Consider the following 21,037-nt stretch of genomic DNA (forward strand, 5'->3'; position numbering starts at 1 on the left):
GCTTCATTTCGGCGGAGCTTGCCTTGGTTGTTTGCACGTCGAAGCTTTCCTTTGTGCGGCGCGCATGTGGATGTGCCGCGCCTCTCCTTTTGTCAACACTCCGGATAAGGCCCGGTGAAGGACTGCGAGGTTGACCGGTGGACGTGCAGCCCGTCAGCTGCGTAACAGTTGGCCCGCTGCGCCGCCATCGTCCAGCACGTTCTGGCCTGAGCCGGCCTCAACGCATCACCTGTATGGTATTCCGGAACGCCTCAGGTAGGCCGATAGTCGGAGGCCCTCGAGTAAGTGAGGCGCCTACAGGTGTACGGACAGTGTTTTTAAACATAGTGACATCTCATGGTTGTTACGGAGTGACAATTAACCTGACGGACCAAAGCGCGACCTGTCTCCCTCCATAGGGTTTTTACCTACATATGGTTAATTTAATCTGTATATTTAAAATTATACATTGTACGAATTTAAAGGGAGTTTTCTTTGTCTCACGCTCACCGGTTGAAACACTAGATTTTTGCTTACCTATATAAAGGTAGGTAAAATAGGAAATGGTGTTATGATAATACAGATATGTTTCAGAAAATTTATAAAGTGGTGTTTACCTGAAGGGCACAGCTAGATGTTATAGACCGGTGAGCATGAGACAAAGAAAACTCCCTTGAATTTGTACAATGTATATATATTTTAAAATATACAGATTTTATTATCCATAGGTAGGTAAAAACCCTATGGAGGGAGACAGGTCGCGCTTTGGTCCGTCAGGTTAATTGTCACTCCGTAACAACCATGGGATATCACTATATTTAAAAACACTGTCCGTACACCTGTAGGCACCTCACTTACTCGAGGACCTCCGACTATCAGGCCTACCTGAGGCGTTCCGGAATACCGTACAGGTGATGAGTTGAGGCCGGCTCAGGCCAGGGCGTGCTGGACGATGGCGGCGCAGCGGGCCAACTGTTACGCAGCTGGCGGGCTGCACGTCCACCGGTCAACCTCGCAGACCTTCACCGGGCCTTATCCGGTGTGTTGACAAAAGGAGAGGCGCGGCACATCCACATGCGCGCCGCACAAAGGAAAGCTTCGACGTGCAAACAACCAAGGCAAGCTCCGCCGAAATGAAGCTTGAAATAACTTGCAAACGCCGAAGAAAACAGTAGCAATCTTCATTCACAAAATTTGTTGAAATAGTCTGATCCAAACATAAACTTCTTCTTACATTAAAACTTGCAAAACGTTAGAAAATTAAAACGTTAAAACTTTAAAGAAAAAACCCCATCTGCAACAAGGAATGGCAATGATTAGCATGTGTTCAGCTGACAGCGTGGCAAGGCAACTCACGAGCGTAAAACAAAGAAAATAACTTACAGGTTCATCCGGGATAGTTGGGCATCGCTCGGATGAAACCTAATCCCACCCACTGGACCTTAGGCGATGGGATTTCAGTGATGTTGCTGAAAAACAAAGGACCTCGAGGTTATCACCAAGTTGGTGCAAAAATATGCACGAAGAATTGCGAGGACTCACCATCTCGGTTAAGTTGTTTATTTAAATGGAGACATCGGCTCTTGATGTCGCCGATAAATCGTGGCTTTTAATTTGCCCACATTAAGCAATTTTGTAAAATATTTGTGGTTGAATAAACTTCTTTTTATTTTTTTTTTTATTTTATTATTGTTACGGCAGTGGAGTCTCCGGCGCTCTCACGACGTCCCCACTTTCCAAAACCTGTCTCTCAGCTGAGCCAGCTGTCAGTCTGACACACGAACCAACAATGTTGCCAACCAAAATAAAATCTACCAAACCATAAATTCGCCGAATCAACGACAACAATCGATCGACTTGTTTGATCCCAAAATTTAAACAATATAATTATAATATATCAAAAATAGATGTTGCAGATAATTTTAATATACCAAATTTTGAAGAAAATAAAATAATTAAAAATATTCGGGCCCATCGATAACCCTGCAGCGCCATCTGTGATTTCCTGCGGGTAAAATATAAAAACAACGTTATATCGCCAGAAACCACAAGATGTCGCTACAAGGCTCGTTGGTCCAAAATGCTTCGTTACAATACCCCCCTACCCACGAGAGGTTTCGAACTGGGTGAGAAACACGGCTGCCCTCAGCCATAGAGCCTGGAGCGCACAACCAGTCTAAATTTTAACGATTTAAAAAAAATCTCCCACAAAAGACAAGACAACTAAACAATTTATAAAAAAAAAAAACGTAACGAAGCACAACTCAAACATATAAACAGCACAACCCTAAGCACAACAATTACCCCGACCTGTTATTCTTCACCATTCATTGATCACCTTTCACTTCTTTCATAAAGTAGCACCCAGTATCCATTTCACTGGGTGTCACCCACATTCATAACCCTGTTGAGCTGACGACTCTCATAGTGTCACTCGATACCCCAATTCTAAAGACAAAGACAAAAAACATAACAACAGTTGCTAGAGGCTTATTTAAGGAGTCACTACCCGCTCCGTCGAAAAACAAAAAAAATAGTCAACCTAATGAGGTTTCTGTATTTCTAATAAATGGCTACTATAATGCCTAAAATAATGTTGACACGTGCAACATAAAAAAAACTATACTTAAATCTTGGCTATAACCGCCTAAACAAAGAAAATATGAAACGCTAAATTGAGCGTTCATAAAAACGCTGCGTTGCAAACGCTAGTGTGCTTGGGCCTTATCAGTGCACCATAAACACACTAAAAACAAAAAACATTAAACATAAAACATTTATAAAATCTTAGTAAATCTTGTGATTTTAAAATCAAAAGACTACATAAAAAAACGTGACAGTTACAAATAGGTTGTTACTAGGTCTATTACGACACAAGTAAGCACACCAAAGTTTTATTTTTCTAAAACAAAATGTTATCAAAGCTAACTAAGAACAAGAAAAATACTAACTTTCTTTATAAACGTAAATTTTGAAATTGAGCCAAAACAAAGATCCAAGCCGGTAAAATGTTTTTTAAAAAAAAATATGACTAGGGGAACACAGGGCAATTTGGAAATTAAATTTTTAAATCTTTTATATGCCAAGAACCTAAGTTCTTGCCACCAAATGAAACCAAATCGTACACCAAGGGCGATAAAACCTTTTTAATTACGCACTGCTCATATTTTGGGGCAAGTTTCGAGGCTTTAAAATTAGCGGCGTCACTCTGTACGTACGTTTTTCGCCACACTACTTGCCCTTCGCGCAAAGTATTGACGTTACGGCGTCGCAGGTTGTAGTACTTTGCGTTCGTCGCGTGAGCCTTCTCGATATTAACCCGAACCTTTTGAAAAATATCCCGAAGGACCCCAAATTCACCCGCATACTCGTCCCTTGGCATAGAGACCTCATATTCCCTATCGTCGTTTTTATAAAAAGAACCGTTAATAATTGGTTCCCGGCCATGGACTAAAAAGAATGGGCTGAAACCAGTGGTTTCGTTCACCGCACTATTTAATGCAAACTGCACCTTAAATAAATTTAGATCCCATGTCCTATGATCGTCAGCTACATAAGACGAAACAGCTGTCATGACTGTTTTGTTATACCTTTCCACCATGTTAATCTGTGGCGTGTACCTAGGCCCGTAGTGAACTCGTGGAATATTGTACTTCTTGAGAAGGCCACTGAATTCTGATCCCGTGAATTGAACCCCATTGTCGGTAATTACGGTTTCAGGAATCCCGTGAGCTAGAAGCACATAATTCTCAAAGTTTTTAGCTACTGCAGCACTAGTCGCTCGACGAAGTGGAAATAACATGGTGTACTTTGAAAAACAGCATGTTACTACTAAAAGGTGCATATAACCCGAACGTGATCGTGGAAGAGGTCCTACCAAATCTACGGATACAGCTTGAAATGGCCTATAGCACTGCTTAGGCTGACCCATGATCCCAGGAGTGAGTTTGGTCCTGTGCTTATAAGCGGAACAAATACGGCATTTGTTGACAAAATCAAGCACGTCGCGGTACATTCCTGGCCAGAAATACCTCAAACACAACCTACGGTGCGTTTTAAACACTCCGAGGTGTGCCGAGGTCGGTGGTTCGTGGTTTTCGGACATGACCTGCAGACGGTTTGACTTTGGCACAACAATCTTCCAATCAAACTCCTGAGTCAGGGCATACTTACCCTTGCTGTATCGTAGAAGAGTTCCATTTTCGACGCGATAATTGGGATAATTTTTAGGATAAGCCGTACAACCAGAATAAACCTTATCATACCACTCATCTCCGGTTCCTGCATTTGGAGCATCGATGGCATCCACATGCAGCAATCGTGAGAGGGCATCAGGGACGACATTATCCTTCCCTTTCCTATGCTCGATTTTAAAATTAAATTGGGATAACCTACAACCCCAACGAGCTAAGCGTCCCGTAGGATTCTCTAAATTCATGAACCACCTAAGCGAAGCGTGATCTGTTACGACGGTGAATGGTCTACTACCCAAATATGGTTCAAATTTCTCAACCGCGTACACAACTGCTAACGCCTCCCTTTCGGTAGCACTATAATTAATTACGTTCGTTTTTATTAAGGGATCTGCTGATATAAGCGATAGGGCGGTCATGGCCATCAATATTCTGCGCTAAGACACCTCCTACGCCAAAATTCGATGCGTCGCAGTGAACTGAAAATGGTTTACTAAAATCAGGGCAGGCTAAAATTGGAGCTGAAACCAATGTGTTTTTTAAAGTGACAAAAGCGTTTTCTGCATCTTGGTTCCAGATAAATTTCGTTTTTGAGCTGGTAAGAGCGTGTAAGGGTGCCGCAATGGTGGAGAAATTCCTGATAAATCTACGGTACCAAGAACAAATACCTAAAAAGGTTTTTAGTTCCTTCGAACTTTTGGGTACCGGGAACTCCAGAACAGCACGAACCTTATCGGGATCGGTCCTAAGGCCAAACTCATCCACTACATAACCCAGATATTTTAAGGAGCTTCGGAAGAATTTGCTCTTTTCAAAGTTAATCGTTAAATTGGCGCTCTGTATTCTTTCGTGAAGCCTTTTTAAAAGAAGTATGTGCGTTTCTAGATCTTCAGCAACTACTATAATGTCGTCGATGTACACGAAAATCATGCCTTTAGTTACGTCACTGCAGAAAGTGTGTCCAAACAACATGTCCATGAGCCGTTGTTGGCGAGCAGGAGCTCCGCATAGGCCGAATGGCATAACTTTAAATTTAAACAACCCCCTACCAGGCACTGTGAAACTAGTCTTCTCCTGTGAGCTAGGGTCGAGTGGAATTTGCCAAAAGCTCGATTTAAAATCCACAGAACTGATGTATTTGGCATTCTTGAGGCTATCTAATATCTGGGGTATATAGGGAATGGCATAAGCATCGCCTTTCGTCACAGAGTTGAGCCTCCGGCAGTCCAGACAAAATCGCCATGTACCGTCAGCTTTAGGAACCATAAGGACTGGATTGTTCCAAGGACTCTCGCTCGGAGCGACGACGTCCAACTCCAGCATCCTGTCCAATTCCTTATGTAGTTCCTTCTGCTTTTCCGGTGACATGGGATAAGGTCTACACTTGACCGGTGGCGCAACCCCAGTGTCGATAACATGCTGAGTAAGATGCGTCCTACCTAAACCCTTGCGCTCGAAAGAAATGTCTTGAAATTTGGTTATCATAAGCTCCGCTAACTCCTTGTGTTCATTGGAAAGACTGTGGTAAGCTTGTATAGAGTTGACTGGCATTTCTATAAACTTTTGTGGACCTCTCATGTAGGAAACACTTTCAAAAATTTCTGGCATTAAATTGTATGCCCGCCAAAAGTCTACGCCTAAAATAACATTTAATTTAATACTGGGTATTATAAAAAATTTCAAAATTTTGGTTGCTCCATTAAATGTAATGGGCAACATTAAAAATCCTGTAGAGGTACACTGGGAACCATCCGCAACAGTTACATTAGTGTCTTTCCCAGATTGTACTGTGAAACCTAATGATTCAAAATACGTATTTGCTCCATTACCTAAAATTGAAATTGCTGCACCTGAGTCCAGTAATCCGTAAATTGTCAAATCCAGGACATTAAGTTTTAAATATGGTCGAACGTCATCATCATTGGGCTCGAACAAAACGGAAGCTACGTTGTTAAGCTTAAAATAATTAGTTACTACCTGTAACCATTGTTTCCAATCCCCATCTTCGACCTTCGATGGAGGATCGGCGTTATTGTCCGAGCAACCTAGTTTTTTGGGTTGTTACATTTTGGGCACGACCTCACCGTAAACCCTAAATGACCGCATTCAAAACATTTAACTGTCTTGTCCCTACACCTTGCGGTTGTGTGAGTAGACACCTTACATCTTTTACAAAATACTGATTTGTTAGCCGTTGATTTTGTATTATAACTACCAGGCTTTTCATTACTTGGCGGTTGTTGCTGCCTAAAAGTTTGAGCCTGAATTGGTGGCTCAACTGCCGAGACATGTTCGGTTTCCCTAACGTCAGCGGATTCGCTGACTGGCATTATAGGTTTTGTTTTGCCTTTGTACCCGAAGTCACTGTTTAAACTAGACTGCTTAGGTGGTTCGACAAACAGCTGTGTCATTTGTCGCGCAGATTCTATTTTTCGGCATTTTTCTTTTAATTCAGCTATCGTAGCTATGTCGTGCAATGCTAACTGCTCTCGAAAAATGGGTCTAATATTATGTATTAAAATTTCAAATTTGTCACTGTCCAAAAGTGGTCGTTTCAATTGTGAAAACATACAGTTCATGACTGCAAAATAGATGTGTGTTGGTTCATCCTGTCCTTGGGTGCGAGCTCTAATCTCCCCCAGCAAACGATAATCAAAATCAACGGGTGCGAATTCTTGGACTAAAAGCTCACTCAATTCCTGCCAAGACGAAACCTGCTCCTTAACACCTCTAAACCATAGAAGACCTTGGTCCGAAAAGAAACAAAAGGCGGACTTGAAAAGTACATTGTCACTAACTCCGAACGCTGAGGCGCGTTCACTTATGGATTGCAAGAACGTATGTGGACTCGTACGGCCGTCGAATTTAATGTTCCACTTCATTAAATTAATTGCTGAACCATCTGTCCCTTTTCCCCTGTTTTCCTCTTCTGGGTCGATGACGTTTTTTGTTGACAACAATTTCTCCAATGAGTGACCGCAAGCTATAAGATTTTTATTCAGCTTCAATTTTATGTCCCTATCGACAGACTCCGTGCATACCACACGCTCAAGACGGTGATGAAGATGATTATATAAAGCCCTAGCACGCATAAGGTGATGACGTTCCCTAGACTTCACTGCTAAATCAAGTTTTGCCTGCAGCTCCTTCAGCTTTTCGGTGATGATTGGGAATTCTGCCTGTGGTCTTCGTTCATCATCCATTATTTCATCCGGAGAGAAACCAGTGATCAACTCCCTAAGCTGTTTCTTCAAATTGAGAACAGTATCAGCCGGTGCTTCTGCACGAATACTCACTTCATATATTAATTCATCACGGAGCAGTGAATGTAAATAAACAGTTTGGATATCCATGGTTGTGTTTCAGAGTTATAATTTTAAGATTGAAAAGTGGTTTGAAGTAAACTGAAGTAAATTTATGTTTCAAAATGTACCCGTCTGCCTCCAAAACTTATTTTCTAAAATATGTACAAATTTTCCATTTAATATAAACCAAATAAGTGTAATTATCACACAACATCAATTCTCAGTCTATCCCTGTAAATAATTTTCAAAACAATAAAAGACACAAGTGTTTTATATAAATTTTGTTTAAGGTTATGTTTACTATGAAGTGAATGTTTATTTTTAAGTTGTAATATGTTATCAATCAATATGTAAAGATGGTAAAGGAAATTTACTACTGAATACTCAATAAAGTTGAATTTGAAAGACAGTTCTATAATTATTTCAATAAAAACAAATATGCAAAATATTTGCCAAGCAGCGGCACAACTATCAATATGATGATGAAGCAAAGTTACAATATATCAATTTTTAACTAATGTCCTGTTATCAATTTAATAAAGAACTGGAAAGTAATTTATAATTGATTTCAAAAGAGTGAAAATATGTTTGTTTTTATTTCAATACATATGTTTACAAATTTTAATTGTTGGAGATATTAGACCAAATTTACCAAAATAACTCAATACTCATAAAAAAATTTGCTAGTAAGCATCAAATAAAATGAAAACAAAACACAAATGTAGTAATAATAATTGACAATAAGCCCTAGAATTGGGTTAAACTTATTGCAAATAAAATAAGTACTTAAGTTAGGTCTCTGTAGGAGGCCTAGAACCTTACTTATACTAAGAAACAGACACAACTTAACCTAGGATGCAACATAAACACAAACAATTCACACAAAATCCCATCACTTTTAATAATAATAAAAAAAAAATACACTGTTTTCACAAAATTTATTCTTAAAGTTTATGCCAACACCACTTATATTCTAAAATGGTTGTACAGAGCGACAATTTCACCAAGAAGGGCGCCACTGAAACACTATCTTTTTACTTAGAGAATGGAATTCAATGAAAACTAGTGGGCCGTTAGGTAAAGTATCACTCTTGTGACATGACCATGGGATATCACTATATTTAAAAACACTGTCCGTACACCTGTAGGCACCTCACTTACTCGAGGACCTCCGACTATCAGGCCTACCTGAGGCGTTCCGGAATACCGTACAGGTGATGAGTTGAGGCCGGCTCAGGCCAGGGCGTGCTGGACGATGGCGGCGCAGCGGGCCAACTGTTACGCAGCTGGCGGGCTGCACGTCCACCGGTCAACCTCGCAGACCTTCACCGGGCCTTATCCGGTGTGTTGACAAAAGGAGAGGCGCGGCACATCCACATGCGCGCCGCACAAAGGAAAGCTTCGACGTGCAAACAACCAAGGCAAGCTCCGCCGAAATGAAGCTTGAAATAACTTGCAAACGCCGAAGAAAACAGTAGCAATCTTCATTCACAAAATTTGTTGAAATAGTCTGATCCAAACATAAACTTCTTCTTACATTAAAACTTGCAAAACGTTAGAAAATTAAAACGTTAAAACTTTAAAGAAAAAACCCCATCTGCAACAAGGAATGGCAATGATTAGCATGTGTTCAGCTGACAGCGTGGCAAGGCAACTCACGAGCGTAAAACAAAGAAAATAACTTACAGGTTCATCCGGGATAGTTGGGCATCGCTCGGATGAAACCTAATCCCACCCACTGGACCTTAGGCGATGGGATTTCAGTGATGTTGCTGAAAAACAAAGGACCTCGAGGTTATCACCAAGTTGGTGCAAAAATATGCACGAAGAATTGCGAGGACTCACCATCTCGGTTAAGTTGTTTATTTAAATCGAGACATCGGCTCTTGATGTCGCCGATAAATCGTGGCTTTTAATTTGCCCACATTAAGCAATTTTGTAAAATATTTGTGGTTGAATAAACTTCTTTTTATTTTTTTTTTTATTTTATTATTGTTACGGCAGTGGAGTCTCCGGCGCTCTCACGACGTCCCCACTTTCCAAAACCTGTCTCTCAGCTGAGCCAGCTGTCAGTCTGACACACGAACCAACAATGTTGCCAACCAAAATAAAATCTACCAAACCATAAATTCGCCGAATCAACGACAACAATCGATCGACTTGTTTGATCCCAAAATTTAAACAATATAATTATAATATATCAAAAATAGATGTTGCAGATAATTTTAATATACCAAATTTTGAAGAAAATAAAATAATTAAAAATATTCGGGCCCATCGATAACCCTGCAGCGCCATCTGTGATTTCCTGCGGGTAAAATATAAAAACAACGTTATATCGCCAGAAACCACAAGATGTCGCTACAAGGCTCGTTGGTCCGAAATGCTTCGTTACACGGTCTATAACATCTAGCTGTGCCCTTTAGGTAAACACCACTTTATAAATTTCTGAAACATATCTGTATTGTCATAACACCTGTCTATTTTACCTACCTTGCATAGGTAGCAAAAATCTTTTGTTTCAAGGCACTACAGAGTCTCGTGTCGAGCGGACGTGCACTGCCGTTCTAGTCGGGCAGTCTACCGCGAACCTTCGTCATGAACGGACGTGTCGAATAATTACGATCGAAAAGTGGAGTGCTATAGTCGTTCACCTATAACTTGTAGGGACGTCAAGAAAGTGTGATCGGAAAAGAGCATCTAGGAAGTACGTTCACATGTCCCGGTGATTCGGTCCGAATATAGGAACCATGGGTGGTGGAGGGCCCCTTCGCGCTAACGTCCTTAGGTGCGCTAGATTACGAGAGACTGTGTAACCGTTACCAATACCGTGACGTTGCCGTGAGTGTGAACCTTATGCTGTGACTTTATCTAATCGTGATACAAAACCTATGTGGAAGTAAATTAAATGATTGTGATACTAATGATCGCCATTATTGTCTTCTAACGCCCACCCTTCTGACGCCCACTGCTACGACATCAGAAGTGGGATTAGTGGACTTGTATGAAGACAGCGTGATGCGACGTTCACAACAAGATAATGCAAGTTTCGATTATCACAATCAGAAGAAGATTATGATGATTATCACATTCGTGTGACCACGTGATGAAGATGTAGTGCCATGTCTGAATTTGGAGATGGACCTGACTTTTAAGTGACCTGGACCTTGTTAATGATCGGCATCACGACATGCCGTAAGATATGATGACGTGAACATCACAATATTTCCATGCTGTGTGCAGTCGTGTTTGAAAATTATGGTACCTCAACTTGAAAACTGTTATTACGGTGAGTCGTTTTCATACTGGAACCTTATCGTTATTGTTTTTTTTTTTGAACAAAATTGACGAGACATATTGTGTCAATCCGTGTCAATCACACCGCGTTTTCCAATCTGTTTTCATCACCGTCAAATCTTTGTATTTTGGTCTAAAAATATTTCGAATTGGTGTAGAGACACTTAACAAGCTCTCGTCAATAGCCACGTTCTGTTTAGGGTAATACAGTGATGAAAATTTGGCATTAAAATATAGTCGATGACAGGTCTTATCTTATTAAGTTTTGTCGTGTCCTCAGTCGAGTCATTGTTTACAAAGTGTAACATCGTTTTTAACAAGAAGTATCTGTTGTAGGACATTATTCGCCCAAAGAAAGGAGTAGTCCCTAACCCTTCATAAGAGAAGTAGGACTCCTCCGTCACTTTGGGGTATAATCTCTGAAGTATAATCAATGCTAAAAACGCTATCCTGGTCCTGGTAAACTCAGCGAACATTTGATTAGTGAATTCTGTCCCCTGGTCGGTGATTATTGTAAGAGGTAATCCATGATGTGTGGAGAATTGGAGAAGAGCCTGTAAGACACTGAGAGCAGTACCGTCTCTTAAGTGATAGGCTTGACCGTATTTAGAGAAGACGTCTATGAAAGTAACGTACTTTTCGTTTTGTGCAGTGAACAGATCCATATGCACTATCTCGAAGGGCTTGGTTGCCGGTGGTACAACATTGAACTGTTGTCTAATATGATTACGGTCGTATTTTGCCTGGCCGCAAATGGTGCATTCGTTAATGAACTTGGCGATTTGATCCCTCATTTTTGGCCAAAAGTACTTCCGGGAAAGGGCCAAATAACATTCATTGATGCCTCTGTGATTAATCTTACCGTCATAATAGTGCCTAATGATGTCCTGTTGTCTAAGGTATTCTTTGACATTTTCCAGTTCAATTTTGGTAAGGACGAGAGACATGGCAGAATTTTTAAATTTGTTTTGTAATATGGGAACCAATTTGTACATATCTAGTGGAGGGTTTATAAGGAGACCGGTCTTGACCTTAGGGTTAACATATTCTTTAACTGCGTTTATAAGACCGTCTTCGAGATTGGATTCTGAAAGCTGAATCGATATGCGCGTATGACCTTCGAAGGGTTTGGTTACTATAGGTCGTTTTTTAATATCTCCCACAATAGTTAAGCATAACTGTCTGTGAAATTTGTTAAGAGGTTCATCTGTTATTGGAATTTCTAATATAGGGTTTTCCTGGTCAGTATGTACAGTATTGGTGTCGGAATTATTTAGGGTTGGTGGGTGGTCTGTCGGGTTGGCTACCATAGAATTCGTTTCTTCGTTATTTAATTCTATTCTTGATAAGGCATCGGCATTCGTATTACATTTTCCTTTCTTGTAAATTATAGTATAATTGTATTCGCTTAATTTTAAACGCCATCGTGTCAGTCTAGAATTGGGTTCTTTGAGATTCATAAGCCACTGTAAAGGCTTATGATCTGTGATAATTTTGAATTTTCGCCCAAAGAGATAGGGACGAAAATATTTAGTCGCCCAGACTATAGCAAGCAATTCCTTTTCAATTGTGCTATAGTTTATCTCGCTCTCGTTAAGAGTACGGGATGCGTATGAAATTGGTTTGTCTGAGCCAATAGGGCCCTGAGACAGCACGGCTCCGATTGCGAAATTCGATGCGTCGGTTGTTAAAACGAATTCTCTGGTAAAGTCAGGGTACTGTAATATCGGGTCATTCGTGAACAATCTTTTACATTTTTCAAAACAGTTAATATAGTTAGAGTCCAAAGTAATGTGCTTTCCTTTTTTAAGACACTTAGATATATTGTGCTATTATGTTAATATGTATGTATTTATTTTTTTATTTCATTGTCTTTTGTATAGGTATAATACAATACAATATAATATAAAATACGTAAGTAAATGTTTTCGTAAGTAATTATCACACATTACATCGCACTACACACATACACACACACACACACACACACACACACACACACGCGCGAACACGGTTCATTTAAAGGAGATGTTTCAAATCCGGCCTGCACTGTGTACACTTTATGAAAAATAGAAAAAAATATCAAGGATTACATAAAAAATACTAAAATAAGAATTATTATAGTATTTTTTTTGTACATGAGCAAAATCTTATTTGAATAAAGGACACAATTGGCAACACGGCAACACAAACCAATTTTTTTTTTTTTTTTTTTTTAATTTATTTAGCTTTGGCGACAAGGCCATCAGCTTAAAAAGAAACGTTAGTTATAATCCATTTACAATTTCATAACATAAAATACAATCATGAAACTTATCTATACTTATAATAAATCTGTAGAGAGGTCAATTCTGTACATTAAATATTTTTTCAAAATAACTATCAGGGGGTGATAAGTGGTCGATACTGATGCCAAAAATGCAATCAGTAAAATTTTTGTCTGTCTGTCTGTCTGTCTGTCTGTCTGTCTGTCTGTCTGTCTGTCTGTCTGTCTGTATGTTCCTTATAGAAACAAAAACTACTGGACGGATTTTAATGAAACTTGGTACAATTATTCTTCACACTCCTGGACAGGTTATAGTATACTTTTCATCACGCTACAATCAATAGGAGCAGAGTAGTGAAGGGAAATTCTTTTGTATGAAAAATCTAAACCACTCAAGTTAGACGTTTGAAATTTGGCATGCAGGTACCTTAGATACCGTAGAGGTATACTAAGAAAGGAATTCCCGAAAATCCTACGGGAACGGGAATTAGCGGGAAAATCCTTTTGTATGAAAAATCTAAACCACTCAAGTTAGACAATTGAAATTTGGCATGCAGGTACCTTAGATACCGTAGAGGTGTACTAAGAAAGGAATTCCCGAAATTCCCACGGGAACGGGAATTAGCGGGAAAATCCTTTTGTATGAAAAATCTAAACCACTCAAGTTAGACAATTGAAATTTGACATGCAGGTACCTTAAGTACCGTAGAGGTGCACTAAGAAAGGAATTCCCAAAATTCTCACGGGAACGGGAATTAGCGGGAAAATCCTTTTGTATGAAAAATCTAAACCACTCAAGTTAGACGTTTGAAATTTGGCATGCAGATACCTTAAGTACCGTAGAGGTGCACTAAGAAAGGAATTCCCGAAATTCCCACGAGAACGGGAATTAGCGGGAAAATCCTTTTGTATGAAAATTCTAAACCACTCAAGTTAGACCTTTGAAATTTGTCATGCAGGTACCTTAGGTACCGTGGAGGTGCACTAAGAAAGGAATTCCCAAATTCCCACGGGAACGCGAATTAACGGGAAAATCCTTTTGTATGAAAAATCTAAACCACTCAAGTTAGACGTTTGAAATTTGGCATGCAGGTACTTTAGTAAACTTAAAGCTTAGTTGCAACAGGATATTACAAAATTCCCACGGGAACGGTAGTTAGCGGGAAAATCCTTTTGTATGAAAAATCTAAACCACTCAAGTTAAACAATTGAAATTTGGCATGCAAGTACCTTAAGTACCGTAGAGGTGCACTAAGAAAGGAATTCCCAAAATTCTCACGGGAACGGGAATTAGCGGGAAAATCCTTTTGTATGAAAAATCTAAACCACTCAAGTTAGACGTTTGAAATTTGGCATGCAGATACCTTAAGTACCGTAGTGGTGCACTAAGAAAGGAATTCCCGAAATTCCCACGAGAACGGGAATTAGCGGGAAAATCCTTTTGTATGAAAAATCTAAACCATTCAAGTTAGACCTTTGAAATTTGTCATGCAGGTACCTTAGGTACCGTGGAGGTGCACTAAGAAAGGAATTCCCAAATTCCCACGGGAACGCGAATTAACGGGAAAATCCTTTTGTATGAAAAATCTAAACCACTCAAGTTAGACGTTTGAAATTTGGCATGCAGGTACTTTAGTAAACTTAAAGCTTAGTTGCAACAGGATATTACAAAATTCCCACGGGAACGGTAGTTAGCGGGAAAAAACATTTGTATGAAAAAATCAAATCTAAATAAAAGGAGAAACTGACTGACTCAGTGACTGACATATATCAACGCATAGCCTGAACGGCTAAACGTAGGCATTTGAAATTTGGAAGGGACATAGCTTAGGTACCGTAGAGGTGCACTAAGAAAGGAATTCCCGGAATTCCCACGGGAACGGAAATTAGCGGGAAAATCTTTTTGTATGAAAAATCTAAACCGCTTAAGTTAGACGCTTGAAATTTGGCATGCAGGTACCTTAGTTAACTTAAAGCTTAGTTGCAACAGGATATTGCAAAATTCCCACGGAAACGGGAGTTAGTGGGAAAAAAACATTTGTATGAAAAAATCGAAACCGCGTAAGATAGATATTTTCAATTCAATTCAATTAAATTATTTAGTGCATTCCATGTAGTACAATAGGGTGTTACATAGGCATAGGAACTAAAACATGGACCCTATAGGGCACAGCAACGTTGAAGGGAAGAGAGGAAGTGTGTATTAAAATTAAAACTCAATGAACAATCAATTAAAAAAAAAACAATTCAATCAATTGATTCAATCTAGCACGCATGCATACCTTAGTAAATATAAAGTTTATTTTTGGCTGTATTTTGAAAAATGGGAGTTATTGGGAAAAAAAAATGTACTTATGAAAAAATCTAAACTGCATAAGTATGCACTCCCACACACACAAAGATCTCTCTCTTATATAACACGCCACGCGGACGAAGTCGCGGGCAAAAGCTAGTATTTAAATAAAAAGGAAAGGCGAATATCATCAACTTAAAAAAAAAAGAAAAGTAACTTAAGTCTAAATATAATACAAAAAAAAGGCAAATAACAAATTTAAGAGTACGTGCGCATGGTAATGGTACAGCCAAGTTAAATATATATGGAAAAATTTTGAACAAAATCAAAAATACAAGGATATAAACTTAAATGTTTTAACAATTCTTGTGTATTATTAGGAATATAATTAGAATCGTTTAAAATATCGATGCAACTACTAATAAATAATAACCTCTGAACGTTAAACGTTTTACAATTAAAGATTAAATGATCCAGATCACAAAAAGCTAGATTACAGTATTGACACGATGTTGAAACGGCTAATTTCAACCTAAACATATGTGCTGGGAATTTGCAATGGCCAATTCTTAATCTACACATAGTAGAAATACACTTCTCATCAAAAAAATCGAAACACCTTGCAAGTTTACGTTTTGTCAGGATTATCAGAAAAATGTGTACATTTAGGAATAAATGTTAAATGTCGTTTAATAGTGAGTAATATGAGCTTATCAAATCTTAATGTTAATGTTCTAAATTTAAATGAATTTTTCATAGGTTTCGTATTTTGTTAAATGAGTCATTTTTATTCCGTATGGAGTATAAAGGAAATGGATAAAACAACACACGTAAATGAAAAAAAAAGCTAAAAAACGTTTATTTAATAACTTGTATTCCCTCCCCGAGCTCTAATTACTGCTTCCATACGGTTCTTCATCGATCGGATGAGAGTCACGATCACATGCTGTGGTATATTGTCCCATTCCTCTTGGATTGCATCTTGCAGCTGGCTAAGTGTTTCTGGGGCAGGATCTTTTGCTCGAATTCGTCTCTTTAATTCATCCCACAGATGTTCAATGGGATTCATGTCCGGGCTTCTTGCTGGCCATTCCATAATAGAGATATCGACTTCGTTAAGATAATCTCGTACGACGCCCGCGGTGTGAGCCCTAGCATTGTCGTGCATGAATATGAAGCCGTTGCCAATAAAATGTGCATAGGGCATCACATGAGGCTCGAGACACTCTTCGACGTACCGATGACAGTTTAGTGCAGGCAGACGTGGCCCAGACACGAAAGCAAGCTCTGTCTTACCGTCGGCGCTGATTCCGTCCACGAACCGCCACCATAGCTGACCTTTTCTTCAGTGCAGCATTGTGCATAGCGTTCTCCGTCTCTTCTGTAGACCTTGTTCCTTCCGTCGTTACCATACAGCATAATTTTACACTCATCAGAAAAGAGAACTTTGCTCCACTGTAGTATGACCAATTTAGGTGCTCACGTGCAAAGTTAAGGCGCGCTCTTCGATGGTCTGCAGTTAATTTCGGCCCATTTGCTGGCTTATGCGGTACCAGTCCACGATCCTTCAACCTTCTTCTAATTGTAGAGTCACTTACAGCCACCCTTCGTACAACACGAAGCCGCTGCTGCAGTTGAAAAGCGTTAAGGCGTCGATTTCTTAAAGAAGTTGTTACAATAAATCGATCATCTCGCTCAGAAGTGACCCGATTCCTGCCAGATCCTGAACGGCGCGTGAACAAACCAGTCTCCCGATAACGTTTATAGACTCTATGAACAGATGACAGGCTTAGATGCAGTCTTGCAGCCACAACACGCTGACTAAGGCCAGAATCCAGCAATGCCACAACTTGGGCGGCTTCTGTGGGCGAAGTATCCATACGTTTTAGAAAAAAAACCTTTTTTCAGACGTCCCAAAGTCACAGTATTGAAATAAAAAACAAAAAGTTTAAGGATAGGCGCCAATTTTTAGTTTTTAAACGCTAAATGTACTTCAACCCTAAACACACATTTGTCTCAAAACAGTGATTCATTTCGTTTATAAGATAAACAAATGAAATTCTAATTTTGAATTTAGAATTTTCGCTTATTACTGTAATGGCCAAACTGCCAGCTATACATTTATGTATTTTTTTTCATCGTATGAATTCTTTTTTGTGTTAAATTCGGACAGAAACAATGAAAACGGAAGTGTTTCGATTTTTTTGATGAGAAGTGTATATCTTCTACCAAAATAAGTAGAAGCCCTTTCGAACCAAGCTTTGGTGCTGGGTGCCGGGGCAATCTCAGCAAGCCATTTACCTTTAACACTTCGAGAAGAATTTAATGCTAGTGTCCAACGATTTAATAGAATAGTCTTTAAATGTAATACCAAATCAGAGTGCGGAACTTTGTATGAATCTGAAACTGCAACATTGCTACTAGATTTGGCCAGAGCATCAACTAACTCATTACCGAGAATGCCCGAATGACCCGGCACCCAGCAAAACTCTACTACAATATTATTATTAAATAGTGAAGTGATTAAGTTTCTCAATTCATATATTAAATAATTACATTTATTGGAAATACAATTGTTATTTAAAGCCAATACACTCATAGAGTCTGAGAGAATTAGAAATTTAAATGAATTTGAACAATAATTTACAGAAATGTATTTAAGAGCATATATAATAGCCAAAATTTCAGAGGAATATACAGAAAACATATTATTACAAGAAAAAAACTTTTCCAGTCTTTGTGGAAGAATCGTAAAAGGCAAAACTTGTGCGATTATTGGTTTTGGATCCATCTGTATAAATTTTAATGTAATCGGGTTTACTGTCTAGAAATTTGTAAAATTCAAACTTAGATTCGAATTTTATCATCGTAACAGAAACATCTCTCATCATGGAAAAGTAATCGAAAGTAAAACAAGGAGTAATTTCATGCCAGGCGACTACATCTTGAAACTCAAAGTTTAAGTATGCAATGGACTCACTAATAGAAGGTGATGGAGAAAGAGGTGTATTATTGTAATTGGGGATATTAAAATCTTGAATATATCTACGGACTAGCAAATTATCACGACTAATTAAATTTAAGGTAAACTTATCAGTTAAATACGATCTTCTGATAAATAAAGGAGGAACACCAGCTTCGACTTCTAAAGAATTAATAGGAGAAGACATCATCGCTCCTGTAATTATGCGTAAAGCTCTATTCTGAATAACATCAAGCTTCCGAAGAAGAACATTGGAAGCATTACCATAAAAGTAACAACCATAATCGAAATGACTACGCACCAACGAATAGTAAAGAGACTTAAGAGTCTTTGGATCAGAACCCCAACGGACTCCAACCAATGACTTCAAGATATTTAGACGAAGTTCGACTTTTTTGCAAACATTTATTATATGCGGACCCCAGGAAAGCTCGGAGTCAAGAATTATACCAAGATACTTCTCTGTAGTACGAAAAGGTAACAATAAGTTATTATAATATACTTTGGGACAATAAAAACTACCGTAAGAAAATAACATCACCGAACTTTTTTCAACATTAACCTCAAGTTTAAGTTCATTTACAAGTATATTACTTACAGAAAATAGACAATCATTTAAGATATTTTCACCCTGCAAAGGATCGTCGCAAGTTGCATAAAGAACAAGGTCGTCAGCATAGAATGAATATTTAACATCCTTAGGAATTTTTTCCATAAATTCCACAAGACTTAAAATAAAAATTAAAGGTGATATAACTGACCCCTGAGGAGTCCCTTTAAAAGTAATTTTAGGACCAATTATTTTGTTATTTACCTTCAAGAAGACCTCACGATTATTCAAGAAATTAAAAATCCAGTATAATACTGGTCCAGGAAGTCCCAGCTTATACAGGCTTTTTATTAAATAACCGTGATCTATATTATCGAAAGCTCCTTTAATATCTAGAAAAACTGCTAAAGTGAATTTGTTATTTCTAAAGTTAGTATGTATGTCTCCTAATAAACAACCTAAATTATACATTGTACTCCTTCCCTTACGAAAACCGAATTGTAAGTCTGGAATTAAAGCGTTGTGTTCGACATACCACTCCAACCGATTCTTTATTATAGTTTCAAACAACTTAGCAATACATGAAGTTAATGAAATAGGTCTGTAAGAGTCTAAACTATTAGAATCCTTAGATGGTTTTAAAATAGGAACAACATGCTGAGTTTTCCAGATTTGAGGGATAACTTTATGAGACCAAAGCTGATTAAAAATTGTAAGAAGAATTTGTTTAACATTTAAAGGTAAGTTTTTAAGTACTATATAAGGTATTAGATCAGGACCTGGAGACGTATTCTTTTTGGAAGCTAGGGAGGATTCAAACTCAGCAAAACTAAAGGCATTTAGGATCCAACGGGCTGACTCAAGGCCTTCAGAAGAGAAAAAACTATCTAAAACAGAGTTATCAGTTGATACATTATCTGATGAAGCTATTTTATCTAAATAAGAGTGAGTATTCAAGGGATCCGCAAAAAAATTGGATTTATAACGCGGGCCTAATTTAGCGAATTTGAATCTTTTAATATGGTCCCAAATATATTTAACTGGAGTCATGCGATTAAATGAGGAACAAAGATTTATCCAACTGACTACTTTTTGTTCAATAAGGATTTTCTTCTTTTTGGCGTCCAATCGTTTATAAATAATATAATTTTCCTGTGAAGGATATAGTTTGTATGAATACAGAGCGAACTTGGCTTGATTAACAGCTTGAGAACATATGTCGTTCCACCAAATAACGGCTTTGCGTTTTCTAGTATGGCAATTAAATACTTTCTTAGGGAATGTCAGCAATATGTCACTCAAAATTAAAATAAACATTGAATAATTTTCAAGAGGATTATCTGAAAACTGAAACGAAGAGAACTTTTGTTGGCATAATAAATCAAATCTAGACCAGTCGATCTTATTGTAATTAATACTAGATAGATCCGGATAAATACTATTATTGTTGTTAAAATCATTGCGAATCGGATTAATACGAGCAGGAATATACACATCGATTAAAATAGGAAAGTGGTTACTGCTAAGTAAGTCGTCAAGAACCTCAAAAGAACAACTAGAGCTGAGCGATTGAGATGAAAAAGCTAAGTCTAGAACATTACCTTGTTGGCCAAATGGAGGGAAAGTGGTGAGTGAGTGATCATTTAAGCACACCAAATCAGAACTCTCGACGAAAGCATGTACAGCGTTGCCTCGTGGGTCATTTGTTCTGCAGCCCCAGGAGGCGTGATGAGCATTAAAGTCCCCTATAATCAAATAATTTCTAGACACAAACATATTAACAGAATCTTTTAGAAATTTGATATTGAACTTACCATTAGGTGGTGGAGGAATATAAACAGATAAAATATCAATAGTGAAACTGCTGAAGAAAATAGAAATTAAAATGTTTTGAAAGTGATAATGAGATGGAGAGTTCAAAACATTGAATTTATGTTTGCAATGAATAGCTACAGCAACTCCCCCATGGGGTTTGTCAGAGTCCTTTCTAATTATTTTGTAACCTGGGATAGTAAGTGTTTTATCAGGAGATAGCCATGTTTCATTAAAAATTATCATGTCAACAGTGTAATCAAAGCTTAAAAGAAAATGTTTAAAATGATCTAATTTAGGCAAAAGACTTCTAGAATTCCATTGTACAATATTAAACTGATAAGAACTATAATCCATAA

The 21,037-nt window shown here is 38.3% G+C and overlaps 1 pseudogene; it reads right to left on the bottom strand.

The window, feature by feature from the left end:
- Positions 1-12,994: 12,994 nt before the first annotated feature.
- Positions 12,995-18,224, bottom strand: LOC126380439 (uncharacterized; annotated as a pseudogene).
- Positions 18,225-21,037: the final 2,813 nt, after the last annotated feature.

The sequence above is a fragment of the Pectinophora gossypiella genome, chromosome Z, assembly GCF_024362695.1.
Source record: "Pectinophora gossypiella chromosome Z, ilPecGoss1.1, whole genome shotgun sequence".
In the NCBI taxonomy this organism is placed as follows: domain Eukaryota; kingdom Metazoa; phylum Arthropoda; class Insecta; order Lepidoptera; family Gelechiidae; genus Pectinophora; species Pectinophora gossypiella.